The sequence below is a fragment of the Aegilops tauschii genome, chromosome 7 (genome assembly GCF_002575655.3).
Source record: "Aegilops tauschii subsp. strangulata cultivar AL8/78 chromosome 7, Aet v6.0, whole genome shotgun sequence".
NCBI classification, from domain to species: Eukaryota; Viridiplantae; Streptophyta; class Magnoliopsida; order Poales; family Poaceae; genus Aegilops; species Aegilops tauschii.
The window spans coordinates 397,110,492-397,138,034 of NC_053041.3; positions in this window are offsets into that span (position 1 = coordinate 397,110,492).

The window sequence follows — 27,543 nt, forward strand, 5'->3', positions numbered from 1 at the left end:
ATCTTGGGGCCTTTTCCGGCGCTCCGCCGGAGGGGGAATCGATCACGGAGGGCTTCTACATCAACACCATGGCCTCTCCAATGATGTGTGAGTAGTTTACCACAGACCTTCGGATCCATAGTTATTAGCTAGATGGCTTCTTCTCTCTCTTTGGATCTCAATACAAAGTTCTCCTTGATTCTCTTGGAGATCTATTCGATGTAATTCTTTTTGCGGTGTGTTTGTCGAGATCCGATGAATTGTGGGTTTATGATCAAGATTATCTATGAACAATATTTAAATCTCCTCTGAATTCTTTTATGTATGATTTAATATCTTTGCAAGTCTCTTCGAATTATCAGTTTGGTTTGGCCTACTAGATTGATCTTTTTTACAATGGGAGAAGTGCTTAGCTTTGGGTTCAATCTTGCGTTGCTCGATCCCAGTGATAGAAGGGGAAATGACACGTGTTGTATTGTTGCCATCGAGGATAAAAAGATGGGGTTTATATCATATTGCTTGAGTTTATCCCTCTACATCATGTCATCTTGCCTAATGCGTTACTTTGTTCTTATGAACTTAATACTCTAGATGCATGCTGGATAGCGGTCCATGTGTGGAGTAATAGTAGTAGATGCAGAATCGTATCGATCTACTTGTCGCGGACGTGATGCCTATATACATGCTCATGCCTAGATATTCTCATAACTATGCACTTTTCTATCAATTGCTCGACAGTAATTTGTTCACCCACCATAATACTTATGCTGTCTTGAGAGAAGCCACTAGTGAAACCTATGGCCCCGGGGTCTATTTTCCATCATATTAATCTCCCGTCAACTAGCTATTTATGGCGCCGTTTATTTTGCAATCTTTACTTTTCAATCTATACAACAAAAATACCAAAAATATTTATCTTATTATCTCTATCAGATCTCACTTTTGCAAGTGGCCGTGAAGGGATTGACAACCCCTTTATCGCGTTGGTTGCAAGGTTCTTATTTGTTTGTGCATGTACGAGGGATTTACGTGTAGTCTCCTACTGGATTGATACCTTGGTTCTCAAAAACTGAGGGAAATACTTACGCTACTTTGCTGCATTACCCTTTCCTCTTCAAGGAAAAACCAACACATGCTCAAGAGGTAGCAGCCACCGTCATCACCATCACCATCCGCGCCGCCGCCATCATCACCACCATCACCATCCGAACCTATGAGGTCACAAGCTTAAGGCAATCACGATGTGCAGAGTGTTAGTGGGGCGGGAGTGATGAGAATATATTTTTGGAATTATTCCATAAATATTCGAAATAGTTTCGAGAGGCTCCCGAAGCGTTTCGGGGTCACCTGAAGGGTTTCAGAGTTTATCGAGCAATACCGGGTATTCTCGATAAGTATTATATAGGTGGGAAATGTTTCTGGTGATGTTAATATGTATATATATATATATATGGGTTTAATAATCAGTAAAAGTCTTTTATATTTAGTTTAATACCAATGGGCCTAAAAGGTCAAGTGGTGAAAGGCAACTTGGCCCACCAAGGCCCAAGTGGAGGACCCCCCCCCCCCCCACCTTATGGAAGGGGGGCCAAAATGGACTAGGGGACGAGGAATCCTCCTCCCCCTTGGTCGGTGCCCCAAGGAGAGACTTTCCTTCCTTGGTGGCTGCTCTCTCCCTCCCCTCCAACGTACATATACTAGGGTTTTTTGCTCTATTGGATACACAAGTTTTAGAGCCTCCTCTAGTTCATCTGACCCTAGTGCTAGTTGGTCCTAGTTGACTAATTAGAGTTTGGTCTAGCTCTTCTAATCCCCATAAACTAGAAGCCCTGTGTGGTTTTAATCTCCTCCCTCTAATTCTCCGGCGATGATTAGCTCTGGACTGCGAAGCGTTGCCAGATTATGAAGGTTGCACGCTTGCAACCAAATAGAGAGGTCGTGCTTTCGGTCATCGGTTCAAGGGACTGTTCATGGGCGGTTCATGGGTTTATTCATCGACGGTTCGAGGGACTCCAAGTACGATCTACACCGACACGTTCTTCTTCCGCCGCAACTCGGTGACAGTAACGATCGTGATCCCAACCTGTTATGCATCTTCATATTGATCTTGGTGTGCATAGGCGTGAATTTTTTTATTTTCTACTATGTTTCGCAACATGGACCTACATCTGCTACTAGACCACACAAACATGTTCATGTGTGTATATTATATAACGATGAACTTTGGCAAAATCTTCGCACCTCATCGACCGTTTGAAATCTCCTTGAACCACTAGCTTCATCTCGTTGTTTCACACAACCTTCGTGTTGTATGTCTTGTGTTTTGATGGTCGTAGACGAGTAGTCCATGTCTCCCTACTAAATGTACAAACGTGTCACACCTAGGCGCCTGACGCCTGAAAAATGATTCCCGCCCAGTCAATTTCATGACCGTTGGATGAGCATCCGAAGGCCGCCACACCTTCTTCTACCTCGAGTCGACCCGTTGGATGAACATTTAAGGGTTGCCACACCTTCTTCTACCTCGAGTCGACCTTTCTCTTATTTCTTAAGCACCCGTTTCGACATGTGGTAAGTTCATCACGTGGATAAGAGGTGAGATTAATCATACACGCCTACGTTACCAAACAACAAAACGTTGCACATGAGGTACTTGTTACCAAACAACCATGTGTTTTTTCTCAGCCATACTAAGAAGGATGTAGACTATCAAACTATATGCACAACATGATATTTATCATGTATTCACATAGCCAGGACTAGCTCTATGAGGCTCCCAACAACGCAAAAGGCGTGCTACAAAACACATCCTAGAGCTTGATTGCATCCATGTAGATAAGACAAAATTGATGATGTCACCTATATACTCTCTCATATTTCAAAAATTGAAATGTTTATAGGTTAAATCATTGATCCGCTTGATAATCCATTTGTACCATTAAATATATTGCGACGAGACCTTCAAAACTAGATCTCATGTTTATATGTTCTCATGACTTTTTTCAGGTCAAAAGTTACCACATCAGGAGTAAGCAAGTTGCCATGGTGTCTACAATGAAGTTACCACAGGCATAAAAATGATTTCACCAACCTTCTCCCACATGCACATGCATGCATGCACTAGAAGACAAAATGTTGATGTCATCCTAATATCTCATCAATTTTTTTTAAACATTTTGTAGCTCAAACCTTCGGTCCGATGAAAAATCACTTTCATCATCAAATCCGCCGCGACGAGACCTTCAAAACTGGACCTCATGTTGGTATGTTGTGACAACTTTTCTTGGGTAAAAAGTTACCAGGCCCTAGGGCACGTAAGTTCCCAGTCATGCGGTACATAAGTTACCGTGCTTTTTACATATATAAGTTGCGAGGGTATGTTTTGACAATTTTTTCTGCATCAAAGTTCTGTCATGTTGTACATAAGTTATCAGGTCTATGATGCATAAATTACCATGCTATTTACACAGAAAGTATAGCGGATGTGTTTGAAGAAATACCCTACCCCCCTCCCCTAGTGAATGTTACCATAGTGTCTATATGTAAGTTAACATGTATACGATGAATAAATTACCATGCTTTTTACACAGAGTTACCAAGGTATGCGTCAACAACTTCTTTTCGCGTATCAAAGTTACAACAGTGTTTGTACGTAAGCTATGAGGTCAGCACTTCGTAAATTACCATGCTATCTACACAGGAGTTACGAGAGTATGTTTCAATAACTTCTTTTCCTGGTCAAAGTTATCATTGTGTTTGTACGTAAATTATGAAGTCTTCTATGCGTAAATTACTATGTTATTTATACATAAGTTATCGGGGTATGTTTCAATAATTTTTTCCCAACCAAAGTTTGTGGAAACATCAACAAATGATGCACTAGAGAAAGGAACCAAAATACATATTTTTTGAGTGATATGGTAGTAAGTAGTAACAGAAGGCCAAATGTAAAGTTTGTGTGTTGTTGACATCAACAAACTTTAATTGAGCCTGTCATTGGGCTATCTAGTTATCACCACGACCAGGGTTTGAGTCCCTACTCATGCACTTCATTTTTCATTCCCACCCAGCCCACTAACAATGTAACAATACTACCGATCATCAACTATAAAAACCTATGCGCGGGAGGGGGGTGGGTGGAGAGAGACGGAAAAAAAGAGTGGGGAAGGGCATAGAAGAAAAATCGGGAGAGAAAGAGCCTGGCGGGGGAAGAGAGCTAGGCAGGGGAGAAAATTAGGAGAGAAAAGAATCAGGGGAGCGTCGTGTGCGCTCGCCCAATCGGCAACGGACGACAGTTGAAGCGTTTGGGGTATGACTAAAATCATATTGTTCACCGTTTACATTTTTCGATTATTTATTTAACTCTTCCGCCCTAGGAATGAACCGATAAATTGTGAATGTGTTGTGTTCTTTTAATTTTTGGGTTACTTGGGAATAAATCTATAACCCAATGAAAGATGGTCCCTACTTGCATGAAAATTATGCAGGCAGATTTATAGTGACAGCCGCCACAACGTCCAAAACATCATGGAACGTTCTTCATATACTCGGTGCATAGGGATACTGTGCTAGAGTTGCTCCAAGAGAACTTATATCCAGGCGGTAGGATTACACATACACTTTGCAATGTATATAAACTTTCTTCAGCAGAAATCTATGCCGATTAGTAGCACACACCATTTTGCATTTGCAGAACGGGTGTACTGTTGCATTATGCTTTAACCATTTCCACATTTTCTCGAGAGAATATGCATTGCTAGAAAAGTGGAACTGTACCTTTGGTTCTGGCTTTTGCAATTCTCGCCATCTTGTGGCTCTGTTCTTTTGGAGCTACCTGACTGGTTGAAGCTAGCAGATGGACGGTTATGCAAGAGGCTCCTCAATCAAAGGGCAACACATACAACATTTTTTTTTCAAAAGTTAAACAGAAAACATGCATGTCTCTCTAGCGTGCACTCCCATTTCACAGAGTAGATGGAAAGAGTTGCATGCGTATATTTGTACTGCTGCACTGTGTTGAATTGAATGCACAGCCATGACACGACGGCGATAATCGGACTGGTGCTATACAGCATGGTTGATTTTATTGTGGTCATGCGGTATTTATTGCAACCACTGTTGGTATTTCTAGCTCTACTATTACGACGGTGTGTGCGTATGTACGTGAGTGGGAAAATGTTGCCGAGTGGTCCAAACGTGCCGACATGATGGTGGGCCGGGGCCATGTTCATGTGAGAGTAGTAACGGAAGAGCCACAGAGAGAGGGTGTTATGCCACGTGTTCTGATCTAGCTCAGAGGATGTACATAAGTACTATTGTATGGACTTACATTACTTGTCTAGGAATATTATACTAGTACTCCTGCTAACAGAAAACATCACACGATTATTCTGATTATGTTTTTTAAGGAGGTTAAACCCCGTCTCTGCATCAATCATTGCATGCAATTATCTTTATTAATTATTTCACAAAGATTTGACAAGAACATACATCAATCCACCCAAAGCCATCACTCACACCTACAAACTCGATAAATATAAAGTGCTCTCACTCCCCGTATCTAAAATTAGTATCGTCATATAACGTATCGGGACTAACAGCCGGTGCAGCCTACCTAAATCACACATCACATGCACACGTTTTCGAAGCCGTCATCATCATCGGACCACTGACCCGTCTTCAGGAGAGAGATGCGCATCATTCTTGTCAGTCCTTGTCGACGCCACCATGGCGCAAACGGCGCCACCGTCCTGCGCTCGTCCGTCCAGACGCGAAGACTCTGGAAGATCTGTCGTGCGTAGCACCTGGCAACCAGGCATGACTCAGCGTAGCACCTGTCGGCCAGGCATGACTTGACAGCTCCACCGAAGCTCCGTGGAAGACGAAGCCGCTCCACCTCCTGCTTCTGTCTTCCAGCGCTGCTTCACAAACGATGCTCCCAAAAGAGAAAACGACACCGTAGTACCGCCATTGTCCGATCTGAAAGACCAGATCCTAGGGTTTCCCCCAAAGCAGCACGAGTGAGTCGACAGCAGTTACACGACGATGCCTTCGTCAAGGTAACGCCGCAAAACGCCGCCATCGCCCGCCAACGGCTCGATTTTCACCGGCAACTATGTCTTCCCAACTCGTAGCCGGGACTAGATGACGAATCTCGAGATCCGACCACCCAGCCGCAGGCCGACCACCTCTGGCAGTAGAGATGACCACCGCCGCCGACTGCACCGGTCAGAACAGATATGACCGGTGGTGCCGCCGACATGACCACCAGGCCCTCCACTCCGCCGCCGCCGATCCAAAGGCAGATGGCGCACCACCGCTGACCGTAGTGCCGCCGCCGCCCAAACAGGGCTGGCCGCCGTGCCCGCAGCCCGTGCGCCTCCGACGTTGCCGCGCCATAACCATCGTCGCTGCCGATCGGATCGGGCGTGCCTCCACCCGATTCGGGGCTCCGCACAACCCCAGATCCGCGGGAGAGAGGTGATGTCCTCCGCCACCACCGTCGGCCCCCGGGCTTAGACCGGCGGCGTCCGCCGGCGGTGGCAGAGGGAGGGAAGGAGGGAGTGTGCCGAAAGTGCTATTCTGAGCCCGAGCTCAGATGCACCTGTTATCCTAACCGTTCTTCAGCGCCAAGATTCGCTCCCGCGTGTGTATTTCACAGTGTATTCTCAGCAGTATTGGATGCTTTTCCAGAGGACAGGGCCCACCCACCTACCACATTTATTGAAACGACCATCCCCCCGTTAGCTGGCTCAGATGCACACTACCGAAGTGAGCCACGGATCAGACGTTACCTCACAAACGGACGTTCCCTTCCCCCCTGTTTTTTATTAAACCCAAAGGCTTGCTCTGGAAGATTCACTTTGTGTCGTCCCCACCTATAGGTGAAGTGCGGATCTTTCGCACCAATCTCCGCAAAGACATCCATTGTCTTCTTCACATCATCCTCTGCGTGGTCTCGGTTAATTCTACCACAAAGACTGCGCAAAGACCTTTTTGTGAAGGGGACATTCTCCATCGATCCAAAGAAACCTCCGATTATGTTGTACACCTTAGACAAATTGACATTGTTCTGCCGCAACTGCTTCACAAGATCTCTTGTGTATACATCTATATGCTTGTGCGATGGCCAATGTAGTGTCTCGCCAAAGTTCGGCGACAATGAGTGGTTGTGAGTATCCCTGTGCTCTGCAATATACCATCCATTATCTTCTGCTCGTAGGAGCCTTATTAAAGCTGGGCATTTGCAGCGACAAGATCTTGTATTCTCAACACCAGCTTTTCCCGGGGGAAATGTACCACAAGAACACAAAATTCAGTTAACGTCAAGTTTCAGCAACACCAGGAAATTGAACACTGGATACAGAAAACAATTTCTACTAACCGAGCAACCACAGACGATTTCTTGCATGCATTAATCCTCTCTACATTAAGCCGACTCTTGCCATCTCTGATACCAAACCCCTTTTCCCATGAATACAAATTGTAGAAGTCATACGCCTCTCCTACTGAATCAAAGGTCGTGCCAATAGTCGGTGTGATCACATTGTCTCTTGGATTCTCAGCATAGTTTCGAACAGCCTTCTCAAATGCAGTGACACGGTTTGGGCAAGGCGGCCAACTTGGTGCAGCGGCACCGATCCTCAACCTGCAGTTACATAGCATGATTCACATTTTCGACAAAATGTACATTATTATTGACGCAAGCATAATTAAAATTCACGTAGCTGCAACAAGTCACATCATGTATTCGCCCTCAATCAGGAAAAACGTCAAACGGAAAGAGCATGATGGAACTATCACAAATAAAAGGGCAGCACAACATGGTAGATGTGCCTGACCAAAATATCGTTATCAGTACAAGTTTCATTTATCAAGTTTACTTTAAGATCATACACCACTTGTAGCAGTGTGGTTAGCATCTAAAGGGGACTGAGTAATACAAATTCCTAACGATACACGGCAAAAAGGGGACTTGTAGCATGGTAGATATTTCAATATAATTAGATGCTACGGATAATCAGACTCAGTCCTCCATCATCTCAAGCACAAAGCATACAACAGGGAACACATGCCCTTTGCAAAATTTCACTACTATCCAGAGCAACAGGTATTACATAGAAAAAAAGACCTCGATACATGTGACGTCACCCAGGTGCTAGAAACAGGGGAGACATCCATGTTTTTGACTTATCACAATTGGACCTACCCTGTTAGGGAATGTTTTTATCAACCGCTCTTACTCCCAAATTCACACTCGCATCACTACAATCTTTTGTTTTCACTCACAGCTACTGCCCATGGAATCAATCATGTAGACACATGGGTGCGCCAGTTCTAACAATTTCCTACTTCGAACAATGCAGAGACCTCAATGCCTTGCTTGTAGTAATCTACCAATACAAATCACAAATAAAGGATATTACCCAAATATGCCACAACTTCTCCTCAAAAGGATCAAGCCCCTGTTAACTGCTACAATATGCACCTACTAATTCAGTTATGAGGTTCCTTCTTCAGTCGAACCTCCTAAAAAATTTAGTACCGTCTATTTTCCTAAACCATTTCATTCCAGTCGATAGCAACAACATATTCAGTCACTGGTACGACACAACAACCATCGTCTTGCTCAGCCCAGAGGCACATCATCAAGTAAAGTACATATGCACGCCATGAACTAACCTCTTATTCCATCCAGGAGCTCGTGGGTTCATCTTCCCAGTAGATAGCTCCGAGCTTGGTGGAGACACGTCCCTCCTCTCCTGCGCTGCTTCACTGAGCATCAAGATCTGCGCCTCCCCTGTAGCTGTCGGCTGATCCTCAACCGCCACCTGATGTCCTTCCGTCACCTGCGCCGCCACCATCTCCACATCGACCGCATCCGCCCCCTCCGGTGCCGGCACCAAACTCTCCCCAACTTCCTCCAGGAAGTTAGATCTGCCCGACGCACACGCAAATCCGCTCAGAATCACCACATTTACGGTCTAGAAATCGCTAGAAGAAAGCCAAATATCTAGAGTACATACCCGTGTATAGGTTGCATCAGGAACTCCATTCTTGTCGCCCTCACCTCCGCCGTCGGCGCCGCCACTCACCACCAGGCCTTCGAAAATTAGGTCAGCTTTACCCTAGCCGAAGCCACCAGACCGCACAGTTGGTTCCTACCATGGGCCCAGCAAACGGAAAAGCTCACATTCGGGGCCACGGACTAGACGTCGAATTACTGTTCTGATCCACGGCCCAACTCGTCAACCACAAACGGACGTTTCTCCGCCCGTGAAAGTGCGGCCCACCACCCACGCCTGCCATCTACGTATTTCGCGACAGTGGACATTTACTAACTCGCCAACCCCTCCCGTATTTAGAACTGGCACAGATCTCCATGCTTCAGCCAACGTCCTAGATAACGGGCTCGTTTGAGCTCGCGCATAGATACTCCGCGTTCGGAGTGTGCGCCCTTCTGATTATGTGATCATGTGTCATATTTTTTTTCTAAAAAACTAGTCGCGTTGATGTATGTGTACACTCTGGCAATGGCTGCTAGTGCATACATTTTTCTAGCTCTAGGTACATTCCGCCTTTAAAATAGAGACAGCAGAAGTAACTTTTGGTAATTGGTTCTTCTTCTGGCAAAGGGCCCGTGCAATCGGCCTGCTATCGCTTTCACTACCAAGGACCAAGAGGAAACGTAAACATTTTTGTTTTTGTTTCCAAAGGTATGTAACGTGAATTGTTCCTAATAACAGTAGAAGAAGATGCAAATTGTGACAATTTGTCTTTAGGATCGTCGATGAGCAAAAATCTTAACAGTTTCAAAGGAGCACCTCCTGCCCGAGTCACGCATCGTCATGTCATTCCATAGATGTACAACACATCCGTTCCTAAATAAAAGATTTTTTAGAGATTTTAATACAGTTCGTCTAATTCACATCTGATGTTTTTTAAGGATGTCACATCTAAGCTCCCATAAATATATAATGCAGCAACAAAAAATAAAAAAAAACTAGGGCAAAATAAATAAACCACAAACAAAGTGGACATAAGCTTAGATATGACATAATTATATCACATCTAGATGCGTCCTAAACAGACCTTAAAATGGGTGACACTATGCATCGGCCGGTGGATCTTTTTAAAAGATCTGCCGCCTCCGTAACCGTTTGATATGGCGCCATCCAGCGACCCGACCTTTTTCTCATCATTGCAACAAAAGCATTGTTGCAGAAACATTTGCAATAGAGGTTTTGTTGAAGAAAAAACGTCAACTTTTTTAAAATATGAGTGTCGTTGCGGAAGGACTTCTGCAACATATGTAATGTTGCAGAAATTTTCTTTTCATCTTAACCTTTTTGCAATGTGTTGCTGCGGAAGGACTTCTGCAACACAAATAATATTGCAGAAAATGGTCAAGTGGCATAGGCACACGTGGTGAAGGTCTGGCTGGCTGAGCATCGTCCGATCGTATAGATTTGACAACTACGCGGATGGCGGAAATCTACGCGTAATCAGCCGGCTGATTTTAATTATTTTCTTTTTAATATGGAATACATATAAAGCAAAATGAGTGAATCTACATTTTAAAATATTGTGTATAGATTCGTATGTAGTTTATATTAAAATATTCAAAGGACTTGTATTTAGAAACGAAAGGAGTAACTGTGAGTTGTGACATTTTAATAATGTTTTAAAACAGCTCTCTCGCATAATATGTATTACATGCAGGTGTGATTAGTCGTGCGGGAATTGGGTGCAAGAAATTGACGCCCCTGGAAATCTTCTTGAGTACACGTATGGCGCCGCACTGGTCCGTTGCGTATACGGTACCATACCGTCATACATACACACTATGATGTACTGCGTGTCTCGGATTAAGCCGAGGACTGTAGTAGAGTAGTAGAGTACATGTCTCGAGATCTACCGGGTAGATCGCGTGTACATAATATAAATACGTATGGGAGCCATTGAATTCATCCAGGATAAGAAATGAAACAACGCAATGCGGATGTGGCTATAGCTAGGGTGGTAGCTGGTCCGCCAAGTATCTCGTGATAGATCCACAGCAAGAGTTAATTGGATCTGGTACCGTACTGAAGGCGGCCTGGTAAACTTTGTGTGGCAGTCGGTCAAAGTAATTAGTAACCATATGTACTACTTCAAGGAATTGACCATCGACCGCCGCACTGACCCAGTTCAGGTTCGCCGTAGGCACACTCTGGTCATGTGCTCTTCAACCAATGAAAGAGGTTTATCTGAATGGACGTAGGTACACTTGGTTCAATGAAAGAGACAATCCCATCTTAGAAAAGATTGATCACGTCTTCTGCACCACGTCATGGGAAGAGCTGCATCCAACTTGTCAGCTCAATGCGTTGGGATCAGTCCTATCTGACCATTGCCCTCTATTACTCGACTTGAGGGCTGCGCTTGGTATGGGGCACCGATTCAAGTTCGAGGCCTTTTGGCCTAAGGTGGAAGGTTTCGCTGACACTGTTTCTGCGGCGTGGGATTCGGTACCGAGCGTTGGGAACCCGTACATCGTCTTGGACAAGAAGCTGAGAGCAACAGTAAAGTTTCTTAAAAAATGGAGCGACAGATGGATTGGTAACACCAAACTTCAAATCTCCATTGCGCTCGAGGTTATTGCGAGGCTGGACAAAACTATGGACTCTAGAGATCTCTCCATTCAGGAGAGCAAGCTGTGGAAACTGCTTAAACGGAAGTTGCTTGGACTCTGCTCGCTCGAACGCTCGCTCGCGCGTCAAAGGTCAAGAATTCTGCAGCTTGGGGGGGGGGGGGGGGGGGGACGCAAGTACTGTTTCTTTCCCATCATCAGGCTTGTCATCGGCAAAGGAGAAATGTCACATCGACATTGCATCACGGGTCGGTGATCGCGTCTGGGCAGGATGAGGTTGGCGAGGCGGTGGATTCCTATTACCCGGAGTTGTTTGAGTCCGTTTTTCCAAGGGATTTCACCATCTCGCTGGACAAGCTGCAACTTCCGACCCTGGATCTATCTCACCTTGAAGTTCAATTCCCAGAGGAGGAAGTGGAGAAGATTGTCAAGTCTATGCCATTGGACAAAGCTCCCGTCCTGGACGGCTTCATCAAGGGCGATCTTATGAGGGCTTTTGATGCCTTTCATCGGGGTGACATGCGCAGGCTGCCTGCGATCAACAAGGCCATAATTACTCTCCTACCCAAGATCGATGGTGCTGTGGACATAAAGGATCTCAGACCTCTCAGTCTTGTTCATGGAGCGGTTAAGATCTTCGAGAAGACTTTGTCGGCCAGATTAGCCCCTGAACTCCCAAGGCTTGTGGGGATGCATCAGAGTGCGTTCATCAAGGGCAGGTCCATCCATGATAATTTCATGCTTGTTCAGTGCATGGCACGGCGATTGCATGTCCTTCGAGAAGCTACGATCATGCTCAAATTGGATATTTCCAAGGCCTTTGATTCGGTGAAGTGGCCGTTCCTTGTGGAAGTCCTCAAGCAAATGGGTTTTGGCAACAGATGGATTGCCTGGGTGTGTGGTATGCTTGCAAACTCGAGCACGAGAATCTTAGTGAATGGCACTCCGGGAAAACTGATATACTATCAGAAGGGCCTCAGACAAGGTGATCCGGTTTCCCCTATGATCTTTATCCTGGCAATGGAGCCTTTGCACCGTCTGTTCGAGCTAGCCGCTGCTAGGGGCGTGATTGCTCCTTTGGCTAGAGTGGGGATGAAGCATCGGGTCTCGATGTTTGCGGACGATGTCATGGTGTTCCTCAAGCCAAACATCTTGGATCTCTAGGTGTGTGCCTCGCTCCTGCGCACGTTTGGGGAAGCTTCGGGTCTGTAGGTCAACCTAGCCAAGAGTGCCGCCCTGCCTATTCATTGTTCCTCTGAGATCTTGGAGAGGGTGACTCGAGTCCTGGGTGCCCGACGGGGACGTATCCGTGCAAGTACCTTGGCCTGCCTCTGTCCATCTGCAAGCTTACAACTGGTCAGTTGCGTGGGCTGGTGGATAAACTAGCTAATCAGCTCCCGAATTGGAAGGCCGCATTCATGCCCAAGAGCGACCGGTTGACCCTTGTTTAGTCCGTTCTGTGTGCTATGCCAATTCACTCTATGATGGCACTCGACCTACCACCAAAGATTATTGCGGCGATGAACAAAATTTGTAGAGGATTTCTCTGGTGTGCTAAGTCTGAAGCAAATGGTGGCCAGTGCAAGGTGGCTTGGGAGAAGGTGTGCTCGCCGAAGTGGGTAGGTGGTCTTGGTATCATGAACTTGAGATGGTTGAACAAGGCGGTGCAGTCTCGTTGGCCTTGGATTCATAGATCTGATCCATGTAGATGTGACGCCCCCGATTCAATCGTACACTAATCATGCACGCAAACGTGTACGATCAAGATCAGGGACTCACGGGAAGATATCACAACACAACTCTAAAAACATAAATAAGTCATACAAGCATCATAATACAAGCCAGGGGCCTCGAGGGCTTGAATACAAGTGCTCGATCATAGACGAGTCAGCGGAAGCAACAATATCTGAGTACAGACATAAGTTAAACAAGTTTGCCTTAAGAAGGCTAGCACAAACTGGGATACAGTTCGAAAGAGGCGCAGGCCTCCTGCCTGGGATCCTCCTAAACTACTCCTGGTCGTCGTCAGCGGCCTGCACGTAGTAGTAGGCACCTCCGGTGTAGTAGGAGTCGCCTGAAAGATCGTGGATGTCGCCTAGAGGGGGGGTGAATAAGCGCTTTAAAATAATAACGGTTTATGCTTGAACAAATGCGGAATAAACCTAGTGGTTAATTTGTCAAGCACAAAACCTACAACAACTAGGCTCACCTATGTGCACCAACAACTTATGCTAAGCAAGATAAATAACTAGGTGATAGCAAGATATATGAGAAGAAACAATATGGCTATCACAAAGTAAAGTGCATAAGTAAAGGGCTCGGGTAAGAGATAACCGAGGCACGCGGAGACGACGATGTATCCCGAAGTTCACACCCTAGCGGATGCTAATCTCCGTTTGGAGCGGTGTGGAGGCATAATGCTCCCCAAGAAGCCACTAGGGCCACCGTAATCTCCTCACGCCCTCGCACAATGCAAGATGCCGTGATTCCACTAAGGGACCCTTGAGGGCGGTCACCGAACCCGTACAAATGGCAACCCTTGGGGGCGGTCACCGAACCCGTACACTTTGGCAACCCTTGGGGGCGGTCACCGGTACCCGTCAAATTGCTCGGGGCGATCTCCACAACCTAATTGGAGACCCCGACGCTTGCCCGGAGCTTTACACCACAATGATTGAGCTCCGAACACCACCAACCGTCTAGGGCGCCCAAGCACCCAAGAGGAACAAGCTCAAGGGTACCAAGCACCCAAGAGTAATAAGCTTCTCAACTTGTAACTTCCACGTATCACTGTGGAGAACTCAAACCGATGCACCAAATGCAATGGCAAGGGCACACGGAGAGCCCAAGTCCTTCTCTCTCAAATCCCACCGAAGCAACTAATGCTAGGGAGGAAAATGAGAGGAAGAACAAGAAGGAGAACACCAAGAACTCCAAGATCTAGATCCAAGGGGTTCCCCTCACATAGAGGAGAAAGTGATTGGTGGAAATGTGGATCTAGATCTCCTCTCTCTTTTCCCCCCAAAACTAGCAAGAATCCATGGAGGGATTGAGAGTTAGCAAGCTCGAAGAAGGTCAACAATGGGGGAAGAACACGAGCTAAAGGGATAAAGGTTCATTGGGGAAGAAGACCCCCTTTTATAGGAGGGGGAAAATCCAACCGTTATGTGCTCAGCCCGCACACGAGCGGTACTACCGCTCGTGCGGAAGAAGCAGTGAAAAGGAGCAACAAAACAAGAACCTTGGGGCGGTAGTACCGCCGATAAGCGGTACTACCGCTCACCCCAGCGGTACTACCGCTGGAGGAGCAGAACACGGGACAAAAGGAGGCAGGACAGAGCAGAGTACGGTGGCAGTAGTGCAGTAGCGGTACTACCGCTCGACTGGAGCGGTACTACCGCTTATAGGCGGAACTACCGTGCCTTACTGCCGCGCGACTACCGTTGAACCCGACACGAAAAGAGCAGACCCAAAATCGAGGCGGTAGTAGAGCGGTACTGGAGCGGTACTACCGCTTGACGCTACAAGCGGTACTACCGCTGCCACCGCGGTACTACCGCAGGGAGAAAAACAGAACTGCCAAAACTTCTTCATATGAGCTCCGAATTGAGCAAACTCAAGCTTGTTGGATACAAGACGACGAGTAGCATCAAAACCTCCAACCGAGAAGAACCGGCATAACCTCCAACATCGAAAACATCATAGAAGATGCATGAGTGAACTCCGTTTTCGATGAACTCGAGCTTGTCATCAAGATGAACATAAACTCCAAATCTCACAAAGAGAAGCAAACAAGAACCAAGAAAGATGATGGAAGGATGCAATGGTTTGAGCTCTCTACGAATGATACGATCAAGCTACTCATCGAGAGCCCCCCTTGATAGTACGGCAATCGATCCTATCACCCGGTCTCCCAACTACCATCATGAGATCGGTAAAATAGAAAACCTATCAAGGGCAAACCTTTGCCTTGCACATGGTCCACTTGAGCTAGATGATGACGATCTTGACTCCCTCAAGTTGGACCACCTTTCTTGATTGCGTTGGCTCGATGAAGACTAGTTGATTGCTCCCCCATACTCCACTATGGGTGAGCCACTCTTCCGCACATCTTCACAAGTCCATTGTCACCAAATGGACGGCAAGCTTCAAGCATTTGATCTCTTCGTGATGCTTCACTTGAACTTGCACACCGCAACCTAACCCCACAAAGAACTCTCACGAAGACCATGGGTTAGTACGCAAAGCGTAATTGACAATGCTTACCATACCATGGGATCGCTTGATCCCTCTCGGTACATCTTCTACGCTTTGTGTCTTGATCAACTTGGTTCACTCTTTGACTTAGTCTTGATCAACCTCTCACAAGACCAATCTTAAGGTAATTCCTTGAATAGCACCTTGGACGAATCAAACTTTCCTTGAAGCCAACACATGTATTCCAAGAAAAGCCTATGGACAAACCTTTCAAATATAACTCAAGGCAACCATTAGTCCATAGAGATTGTCATCAATTACCAAAACCAAACATGGGGGCACCGCATGTTCTTTCTGGCGTCTGGCTCCTGGGCTCCAGCATTTGGTTGCGACAACCAGGTAGAAGGGGAAGGGGAAAAGAGGGAGAAAAGCAACCATGAGTACTCATCCAAAGTACTTGCAAGCAAGGATCTACACTACATATGCATGGGTATATGTGTAAAGGGGCCATATCGGTGGAAGTAACTGCAGAATGCCAGAATAAGAGGGGGATAGCTAGTCCTGTCGAAGACTACGCTTCTGGCAGCCTCCATCTTGCAGCATGTAGGAGAGAGTAGGTGGTAAGTTCACCAAGTATCATCGCATAGCATAATCCTACCTGGCGATCCCCTCCTCGTCGCCCTGTTAGAGAGCGATCGCCGGGTTATATCTGGCACTTGGAAGGGTGTGTTTGATTAAGTATCCAGTTCTAATTGTCATAAGGTCAAGGTACAACTCTGGGTCGTCATTTGACCGAGGGACACGGCTATTTGAATAGATCAACTTCCCTGCAGGGGTGCACCACATAACCCAACACGCTCGATCCCATTTGGCCGGACACACTTTTCTGGGTCATGCCCGGCCGCGGAAGATCAACACGTCGCAGCCCTACCTAGGCACAACAGAGAGGTCATCATGCCGGTCTAAATCCTATGGTGCAAGGGTCTGGGCCCATCGCCCATTGCACACCTGCACGTTGCGTGGGCGGCCGGAAGCAGAACTAGCCCCCTTAATACAAGAGCACGCTTACGTTCCAATCCGGCGCGCGCCGCTCAGTCGCTGACGTCACGAAGGCTTCGGCTGATACCACGACGTCGAGTGCCCATATCTTTCCCATGTAGTTGGTTAGTGCGTATAGACCAAATGGCCAGACTCAGATCAAATACCAAGAACTCGTTAAGCGTGTTATTTTGAAGTAACCGCGAACGCCGACTAGGGCCAGGCCCACCTCTCTCTTAGGTGGTCTCAACCTGCCCTGTCGCTCCACCACAAAGTAACAGTCGGGGGCCGTCGGGAACCCAGGCCCACCTCTACCGGGATGGAGCCACCTGCCCCTTCAGCCCCCATCTCCGCACGGTATCATAAGTAATGTAACAGTACAAAGTATATAGCATATGCCCGTGATCACCTCCCGAAGTGATCACGGCCCAGTAGTATAGCATGGCAGACGGACAAGAGTGTAGGGCCACTGATGGAATACTAGCATCCTATACTAAGCATGTAGGATTGCAAGTAAAGGTAACAAGAGTAGTGGCAAAGACAGGCTATGCAGCAGAATAGGATTAACGAAAAGCAGTAACATGCTACACTACTCTAATGCAAGCAGTATAGAGAAGAATAGGCGATATCTGGTGATCAAGGGGGGGGCTTGCCTGGTTGCTCTGCCAAGGAGAGGTCGTCGGTGACGTAGTCATACTCGATGGCATCAGCGCCGGTCTCGGGGTCTATCGGAGAAGGAGAGGGGGAGGAAACAGTAAATACGGAGCAAACAAAGCATCACAAAACATAACGAGGCAATACGCGATGCTAGGTATGCCCTAACGCGGTAGGAGGTGATACCGGCGAAGGGGGGAAACATCCGGGAAAGTATTCTCGGTGTTTCGCGTTTTCGGACACATGAACCGGAGAGGGAAATTTGCGTGTTTGCTATGCTAGGGATGTGTGGTGGACGAACAAGCTGCGTATCCGGATTTGTCTCGTCGTTCTAAGCAACTTTCATGTAGAAAATATTTTCATCTGAGGTACGGTTTATTTTATATGATTTTCTAAAGTTTTAACTATTTTTAGAATTTATTTAATCATTTTAAAACAACATTATCCAGAATAGTGTATGCTGACGTCATCACGATGTCAGCAGTCAACAGTGCGGTTGACTGGGTCAAAACTGACCTGTGGGTCCAGCGGGACCCACGTGTCATTCACTGTTAGTTAATTAACAGTAGTTAATTGGGTTAACTAGTTATTTAGATTAATTAAACATAATTAACCTAATTAATTAAGTTAATTAATTAATATTTTTATTTATTTAATTCCCTTTTTTATAAAAAGGTTCTGAGGCGGGGCCCCCATGTCATTGGGCCACTGGGCCTTAGCGGGCAGGCTAACGGGCGACGGGCGCTGCGGAAGTGCGCTTGCAGCCGCAACGGGCACAACAGGCGCCTGTCCGCTGCCTCAGGCACGGCCAACGGGGGGAAGGCACGGCGAGCCGGGGCGCACGCTCGCCGGCGGGCGGCGACGGCGCAGGGGTCGGCGGCGGTGCTGGGCAGAGGTGGCCAGGGGGCGCGTGGAGTTGCGGCGGCCGAACGCGGCCACAACGGGCGCACGTGGTTCGGCGTTCAGGTACAGAAGAGGTAAGCGGGGCCGCAGCAAGCAGCAAGGCGAGCAGGCGTCTCGCGGTCATGCACGGGGTGTAGCCGGAGTGTGGAGACGACGGTGAGCGCGGTCGGGCGATGGCGAACACGTGCGCGAAGTCGCGAGGAGCAGAGGCGGGATGTGGGGTGGCCACGACGGAAGCGAGCCCGAACCGCGGGGAAGCAGCAGGCGCGGCGCGCGCGGCGACGGGATGGTGTGTGCGGCGACGGATGAGAAGAGGAGAAGGAAGGGGAACCTCACGTGCGTTGCAGGGGATCGGGCGGCGAGGCGCGATGAAGCGAGCTGGGGAGGAGGCGAGGACGAGCCGTCCGGCCAGGAGGAGGCTGGGGATGAGCGACGGAGACGGGGATGCGGTCCGGCGAGTTGTCGATGGTCGGCGACGTGGCTCCGGGCGAGCGACGAGGGCAACGGGATCGGGGTCGGCGGCGACGATGGATGGAGCCAGATGCGAGGCGGCGATGCGGCGGTCCGGCGGAGGAGCTTCAGCCGACCTGCGGTGGGTGGCTCCGCGGGGGCGCGTCGGCTTCGGGTCCCTGCCCCCGATCTCGATCCAGATCGGGGGGGAAGAGAGCGAAAGAGTGGGGGAGAGTGGGTGCGGTTAGGGTTTGGGGTCGGGGGGAGTGGCCTTGTAGGCCAGGGAGAGTGGGGTGGGCCGTGGGCTGGCCTAGCGGCCCAGAGGCCAGGGGGTCCTGCTCTTTTTTTGTTTCTTTTTTTTACTTTTCTTTTCCTTATCTTATTTCTTGTGTTTCTCTGTTTCTTTTAGTTGTTGTTTATTCTAGTGTTAACAATATGCCAAAGTGGCACCTTAATCGATGTTACCAATTATGCCACTGCCACATTAATTTGCTACCCAAAGTAAAATAGTTCTATAATTAATTATCATTTAAAAGTATTTAAATAATAGTTTTTGCTACTGTTTTATTCATCTTAGAGTATTTAAGCATTCTATAAAAGTGTGGTTTGTCCACCATGATTTACTATGCATTATTTGGCACAACCCGAACATTTTAGTTTTAATGTTTGAAAACTTTGATGTTTGCCTTTAATTCAAATTTGAATTTGAATCGGTTTTTGAACTAACGCGAGATCAACAACAGTAATCGAGGTGACATGGCATCATTAGCGTGGAATTACTGTAGCTTAATTATCAGGGCGTCACAATTCTCCTCCACTACAAGAAATCTCGTCCCGAGATTTAAGAGGGAAAGTGACGGGGAAGGGATTTGGTTACGAAATTCTAACGGATCTTCTCTGTCTTGATTGCTCTTCCCGAAGTAGTCGATCCTTTTTGTTGATGTCTTCAGTTCTCTGTTTTAGGGCATCGTGACAAAGTTGTCATTCTTCCTTCATGATCTTCATCGTACTTATGGAAAAAAATAAGAGGGGTATTCCGGGAGAACGGACCCTTGCAAGGTTGACTATCTGGTAGATAACATCGGGGAAGGCGGCGGAAAGTAACTCTCGAATTGAAACCTTAGAAAATATCGAGAGCAAGGTAAGAAGGTCTCATGAGAAGTTTCGAGCGGGCAGGCAATTGTTCGGTGCCTGAAACATGGCGTGAAAGGGGTTCAAAGCAACGGGGATAAGTATTGTGTTTGATACCAGAATTTGATGATCTCATCGGAAGGTGGCTCGTGAATTACATACCAGACCACGCGCGAGGAATAACTTTGGGAACAGGGGGCGTACAGGAGAGTCAGGTTTCGATCCTGTGGAACTGTGGGTTATGGGCCCACCATGTGGTTCAAAAAGTAGAAGGGCGGTGATATTTTGCACAGTCATGATAACAAGGCATGTCAGAGGATAGCCCGTCAGTTATGTTGTCAACACGTTGGTACCAAGGGCGAGGGACGAAGAGAACCATTTTCCTGCTCGTTGAACGAGGCGGACCAATAGGCAAGGTTCTCGTCCATCGGTGGCTACCGGAATGTCATCAACAGTAGTAACAGGGTCTTGCTGACAGAATTGTTCACCGAGGTGTTTACATAAGCAGGTGAATGTTACTGCTTAGATCATATAGATCACAAGAAAGGTTAGCCAAAACAACGGAAAGGAAAAGGTGATCATCAGATTAAATAGAACAATTTTAAATAGAACAATGGAAAGGAGAATGTGTTTAAACACATTATTCAAGGGTATATCCTTCCCAAGGACAAACAGAGCATAATATCCATGACAGGATATAATGTAGAAATCTCTTTAGGTAAGGGGAGAGAAATTTCATGACATTACCCATACAGCGGTGTTTGGATAAGTTTGATAAAGAAAATTTATCATTGTGCTTCAAATGTTATTATTGATGATCGGAGTACCACAGACATGCTTCGAGATAGCATTGACATGGTCTTCGAGCAAGGTCGGACTTTGGATACTCAAAGGATTCATCAGGAACAACTTATAGAATAAGTCTTACAATTTCCTCATGGAAGAATGGCTAACCTTGCTAAAAAGGAAACTATAACAATAGGTCCTCTGGCCAAGGGTGCTAAGCAAAGACACCACCTTACCGGGTTATGTAGATACCAATGTTATAACTCTTGGAAATATGTCCCAACCATCATATCTGACCGAGATTCAGATCTGATTTGTGTCAGGATACCTCAGACATCAGGATGCCTGAGAAGAGAAGGTGCAAAAAAATTTGATGAGATGACACTGTGAGATTCTCGGAAATGATCTATGGAAGCGAGTTCCGAAACAAGAGTTCATCATTAAACCAAGGAGAGGATGAGGGGGTGGCTGAAGAACTAAACGACAATTCATCGAGATTTCCAAAAGATGGATTTCCACAATCATGTGAACAAAGAGATTACATTTGTCAGATCAAATGATATAATGAGGTATGCTCGAGGAAAACATACTCAATTAAACATTAGTGGAAAGCTGCACCCAAAATATGGGCTTAGGTAGCATGATCAATGTTGGAACGGTGATTCGATAACCAATAGTCTAAGAATGAACTATCGACCATTAACTCCAAAGGAATAGGATTGCTAGAAGTTTTGAATTCACGCATCATAGTTCAATAGTCGGTATTCAGGGTAGAAACAACACGGGGATCAGAAAACGAATGGAGATGGCGAGAAGTATTACTATATCAAGAATTCTCAAGAGGTGGAGCAATTCTCACAATATCCTTGACATAAAAGATGGTAATACTCCAAGGTAGAACATAACATAAGCTGGTTAGCAAGGAGCTCCACAACATGATCAAGTTTGTGATGAAAGGAAGGTAAGGATGTTGTCGATGGTAACTCAAATTACCAAGGAATGAGGATGGCACTTATCATCAAGAATTCCATTGATATCCTGGAAGGAGTCAAAATGTTGATAATGATCACGACAATTTGTTGTCGAGAGGATCCACGAAGAAGCAATTGATCAGCGACTGCATCAAGCAAAAGGACTGATGCAGCAAAAGATTATTGGAGCCACAGATATTACACAAACTTGGGGTCAAGTTTGTTGTTCGAGGTGAAACGATAAGACGAGGAAATTGACGAAAGCTTAGTTCATAGCCGAAAGTTGTGCTCTAGGAATAAGGACTAGGTAGCACAGTTAAAATTTAGCACAATAAGGATATAGCCAATCAGGCTAGGAATGACTTGAAGGATTATTAAACTCATAAGCAACAAAAATTACTTAGAGTATTGAATCAGAGTGCGGAATCGATACACTTATCGTTGTTCTCGAGTGACTAATAACTCAAAACTCGAGGGGGATTGGAATCGGCGAGAATAATAGTTGATGAAGAACTCATAAGAAATTATGTAGTTCCGTAATATTCTCGAGGTACCAGAGGGTATACTCGAAGGTAGAGCAGAATAGAGGTTGGACAGGTGTATTGTCCTGCAGAAGACAAGTACTTCAACTTGTCCGAGAATGGGATCAAAGAAGAACAATATGGTCGGAACCACGATCGCAAAGGACCAAACATAGATACAGGACGAACCTATAACAAGGGGATTATTATCATTACAAGAAGCTTCGATGATAAGTTTCGTATAGGGTCCATGGCATGAACGCAAAGGCTCAAGGTCGACTCCCACTTCTTCAATGCATAACCTTTCATTTTACTTCTCGCTTTTGATGAAGCTGTAGTGTAGAAATTTTATCTGGCGAAACAACAGAAGAGTATGACTCGTGAAAACTTTCGGGTTCATACGGTTTGGGGAAGGCATAGGTTCAACCCATCGGGGCATCTTAGGACCATATACCACAAATTTCAAGAATAAATAACACAAGATCGATAGTAGAGCATGCTTGAGCAAGTAGAGGATTCAATTTACCAAAGGCATTATGTTTCCTAGGAAAGGCTCACAAGGTTATTGAATATGAAGGACATTGTCGGATAAAATCCAACAAAGGATCTAGTGGTCCACAAGGGATCTGATGTGAGCATCGGTACTCAACCAGAAGAAGAAGAATGCAAGGAGATCAGATGATAGAAACAACTGACTAATTCAAAGCTTAATTGCAAAGGAATTATGAATTCCAAGTCAAGGGATCAGAAGCAAATGCTCTGATCAAAGATGGATAAGTTGAGTAGGCTTAGGGGTACAATCGACGGCAATTTGATTAGTCGAGGACCAGCTCATGTTTAAAATGACGTCTGAGCCGGAAGGATGAATTCTAGGATCTGGTTGAGGATTGCGAGCATTTGCACTTATTGAATCAATGGGCTCAAAATGATAGTGGCAAAGGATGCCAATAAGATTACTATACTTATGGGATTAACCATAACGCAAGCAAGCAAGAATTTCAAGAGCAATAAGCTGCCGAGGATTTTCGGAAGATCGAATAGTATTTCGAAGACCTTTGTGAAATACATGAATCAACTAGGGATGAGCGGATACTCGATAAGTGCGAGAAATTATCTATAGGGGTATTCAGGTGGCAAAGAACTGCAAGGCAGTAGGCACAAAGTATTCTCGGAACAATAGAGAGAATTTCGGTGTATCTTGTAATAACAAGATCAACTGGGGATGAATGTATGAATGACAAACGTAGGTAGTTATCCATAAGGATACATCAGTGGTAGGGAATTGTAAAAGCGATGGCACATAGTCTCGAGAGAACATCGTAGGGTGTCTTCGGAATCTTCTGGTGAATCAAGCGATCGTTCGGACTGAGGGGCTCTCCGGGAGAAAGTATTTACGAGAACCTAGAGTTAGAGTTAGCAAGCTCATTTAACCCGAATAGGAGAGAGACCAGAGTCCCAGAGTATAGGTCAAGGAATAAAATGATCCTAATACCACCCAATGGCGACGTGGGCCCGTAAGACACACATCCATGTTAGTAAAAAGTTTTGCAATGTCTAGACTCGACGTCACGAAGGCTTCGGCAGATACCACGACGTCGAGTGCCCATATCTTTCCCATGTAGTTGGTTAGTGCGTATAGACCAAATGGCCAGACTCAGATCAAATACCAAGAACTCGTTAAGCGTGTTATTTTGAAGTAACCGCGAACGCCGACCAGGGCCAGGCCCACCTCTCTCTTAGGTGGTCTCAACCTGCCCTATCGCTCCGCCACAAATTAACAGTCGGGGGCCGTCGGGAACCCAGGCCCACCTCTACCGGGATGGAGCCACCTGCCCCTTCAGCCCCCATCTCCACACAGTATCATAAGTAATGTAACAATACAAAGTATATAGCATATGCCCGTGATCACCTCCCGAAGTGATCACGGCCCAGTAGTATAGCATGGCAGACGGACAAGAGTGTAGGGCCACTGATGGAATACTAGCATCCTATACTAAGCATGTAGGATTGCAGGTAAAGGTAACAATAGTAGTGGCAAAGACAGGCTATGCAGCAGAATAGGATTAACGAAAAGCGGTAACATGCTACACTACTCTAATGCAAGCAGTATAGATAAGAATAGGCGATATCTAGTGATCAAGGGGAGGGGCTTGCGTGGTTGCTCTGGCAAGGAGAGGTCGTCGGTGACGTAGTCGTACTCGATGGCATCAGCGCTGGTCTCGGGGTCTACCGGGGAAGGAGAGGGGGGAGGAAACAGTAAATACGGAGCAAACAAAGCATCACAAAACATAAAGAGGCAATACGCGGTGCTAGGTATGCCCTAACGCCATAGGAGGTGATACCGGTGAAAGGGGGAAACATCCGGGAAAGTATTCCCGGTGTTTCGCGTTTTCGGATAGATGAACCGGAGAGGGAAATTTGCATGTTTGCTATGCTAGGGATGTGTGGCGGACAAACGGGCTGCGTATCCGGTTTTGTCTCGTCGTTCTGAGCAACTTTCATGTAGAAAATATTTTCATCTGAGGTACGGTTTATTTTATATGATTTTCTAAAGTTTTAACTATTTTTAGAATTTATTTTATCATTTTAAAACAACATTATCCAGAATAGTGTATGCTGACGTCATCATGAAGTCAGCAGTCAGCAGTGCGGTTGACTGGGTCAAAACTGACCTGTGGGTCCAGCGGGACCCACGTGTCATTGACTGTTAGTTAATTAACAGAGTTAATTGGGTTAACTAGCTATTTAGGTTAATTAAACATAATTAACCTAATTAATTAAGTTAATTATTTTAGTTAATTAATTAATTAATATTTTTATTTATTTAATTCCCTTTTTATAAAAAAGGTTTTGCGGCGGGGCCCCCATGTCATTGGGCCACTGGGCCTTAGCGGGCAGGGTAACGGGCGACGGGCGCTGCGGGCGTGCGGTTGCAACAGCAACGGGCGCAACAGGCGCCCGTCCGCTGTCTCAGGAACGGCCAATGGGGGGGAAGGCACGGCGAGCCGGGGCGCGCGCTCGCCGGCGGGCGGCGACGGCACAGGGGTCGGCGGCGGTGCTGGGCAGAGGTGGCCAGGGGGCGCGTGGAGTTGCGGCGGCCGAACGCGGCCACAACGGGCGCACGTGGTTCGGCGTTCAGGTACAGAAGAGGTAAGCGGGGCCGCAGCAAGCAGCAAGGCGAGCAGGCGTGTCGCGGTCGTGCGCGGGGTGTAGCCAGAGCGTGGAGACGACGGTGAGCGCGGTCGGGCGTTGGCGAACACGTGCGCGAAGTCGCGAGGAGCAGAGGCGGGATGTTGGGTGGCCACGACGGAGGCGGGCCCGAACCGCGGGGAAGCAGCAGGCGCGGCGCGCGTGGCGACGGGACGGTGTGCGCAGCGATGGATGAGAAGTGGAGAAGGAAGGGGAACCTCACGTGCGTTGCAGGGGATCGGGCGGCGAGGCGCGGTGAAGCGAGCCGGGGAGGAGGCGAGGACGAGCCGTCCGGCGAGGAGGAGGATGGGGACGAGCGACGGAGACGGGGATGTGGTCCGACGAGTTGTCGATGGTCGGCGACGTGGCTCCGGGCGAGCGACGGGGGCGACGTGATCGGGGTCTGCGACGACGATGGATGGAGCCAAATGCGAGGCGGCGATGCGGCGGTCTGGCGGAGGAGCTTCAGCCGACCTGCGGTGGGTGGCGCCGCGGGGGCGCGTCGGCTTCGGATCCCTGCCCCCGATCTCGATCCAGATCGGGGGGGAAGAGAGCGAAAGAGTGGGGGAGAGTGGGTGCGGTTAGGGTTTGGGGTCGGGGGGAGTGGCCTTGTAGGCCAAAGAGAGTGGGGTGGGCCGTGGGCTGGCCTAGCGGCCCAGAGGCCAGGGGGTCCTGCTCTTTTTTGTTTCTTTTTTTTCCTTTTCTTTTCGTTATCTTATTTCTTTTGTTTCTCTGTTTCTTTTAGTTGTTGTTTATTCTAGTGTTAACAATATGCCAAAGTGGCACCTAAATCGATGTTACCAATTATGCCACTGCCACATTAATTTGCTACCCAAAGTAAAATAGTTTTATAATTAATTATCATTTAAAAGTATTTAAATAATAGTTTTTGCTACTGTTTTATTCATCTTAGAGTATTTAAGCATTCTATAAAAGTGTGGTTTGTCCACCATGATTAACTATGCATTATTTGGCACAACCCGAACATTTTAGTTTTAATGTTTGAAAACTTTGATGTTTGCCTTTAATTCAAATTTGAATTTGAATCAGTTTTTGAACTAACGCGAGATCAACAGCAGTAATCGAGGTGACGCGGCATCATTAGCATGGAATTACTGTAGCTTAATTATCCGGGCGTCACAGTAGACCTTGGGCAGAATTCAAAATTAAGGTACCGGATGAGGCCATGCAACTCTTCCGAGCAGCAGCTAGATCTACCGTGGGGGATGGCTGTTGGGGAACGTAGTAATTTCAAAAAATTCCTACGCACACGCAAGATCATGGTGATGCATAGCAACGAGAGGGGAGAGTGTTGTCCACGTACCCTTGTAGACCGAAAGCGGAAGCGTTAACACAACGCGGTTGATGTAGTTGTACGTCTTCATGATCCGACCGATCAAGTACCGAACGCACGGCACCTCCGAGTTCAGCACACGTTCAGCTCGATGATGTCCCTCGAACTCCGATCCAGCCGAGTGTTGAGGGAGAGTTTCGTCAGCACGACGGCGTGGTGACAATGATGATGTTCTACCGACGCAGGGCTTCGCCTAAGCACCGCTACGATATTATCGAGGTGTAATATGGTGGAGGGGGGCACCGCACACGGCTAAGAGATCGTTGATCAATTGTTGTGTCTATGGGGTGCCCCCTGCCCCCGTATATAAAGAAGCAAGGGGGAGGCGGCCGGCCAAGGAGGAGGGCGCGCCAAGGGGGGGTGTCCTACTCCCACCGGGAGTAGGACTCCTCCTTTCCTTGTTGGAGTAGGAGAGAAGGAAAGAGGGGGAGAGGGAGAAGGAAAAGGGGGCTGCACCCCTTGTCCAATTCGGACCAGAGGGGGGGTGCGCGCCTCCTTCCTTTTGGCCTCTCTCCTCTATTCCCGTATGGCCCAATAAGGCCCAATACTTCTCCCCGGCGAATTCCCGTAACTCTCCGGTACTCCGATAAATACCCGAATCACTCGGAACCTTTCCGAAGTCCGAATATAGTCGTCCAATATATCGATCTTTACATCTCGGCCATTTCGAGACTCCTCGTCATGTCCCTGATCTCATCCGGGACTCCGAACTCCTTCGGTACATCAAAACACATAAAC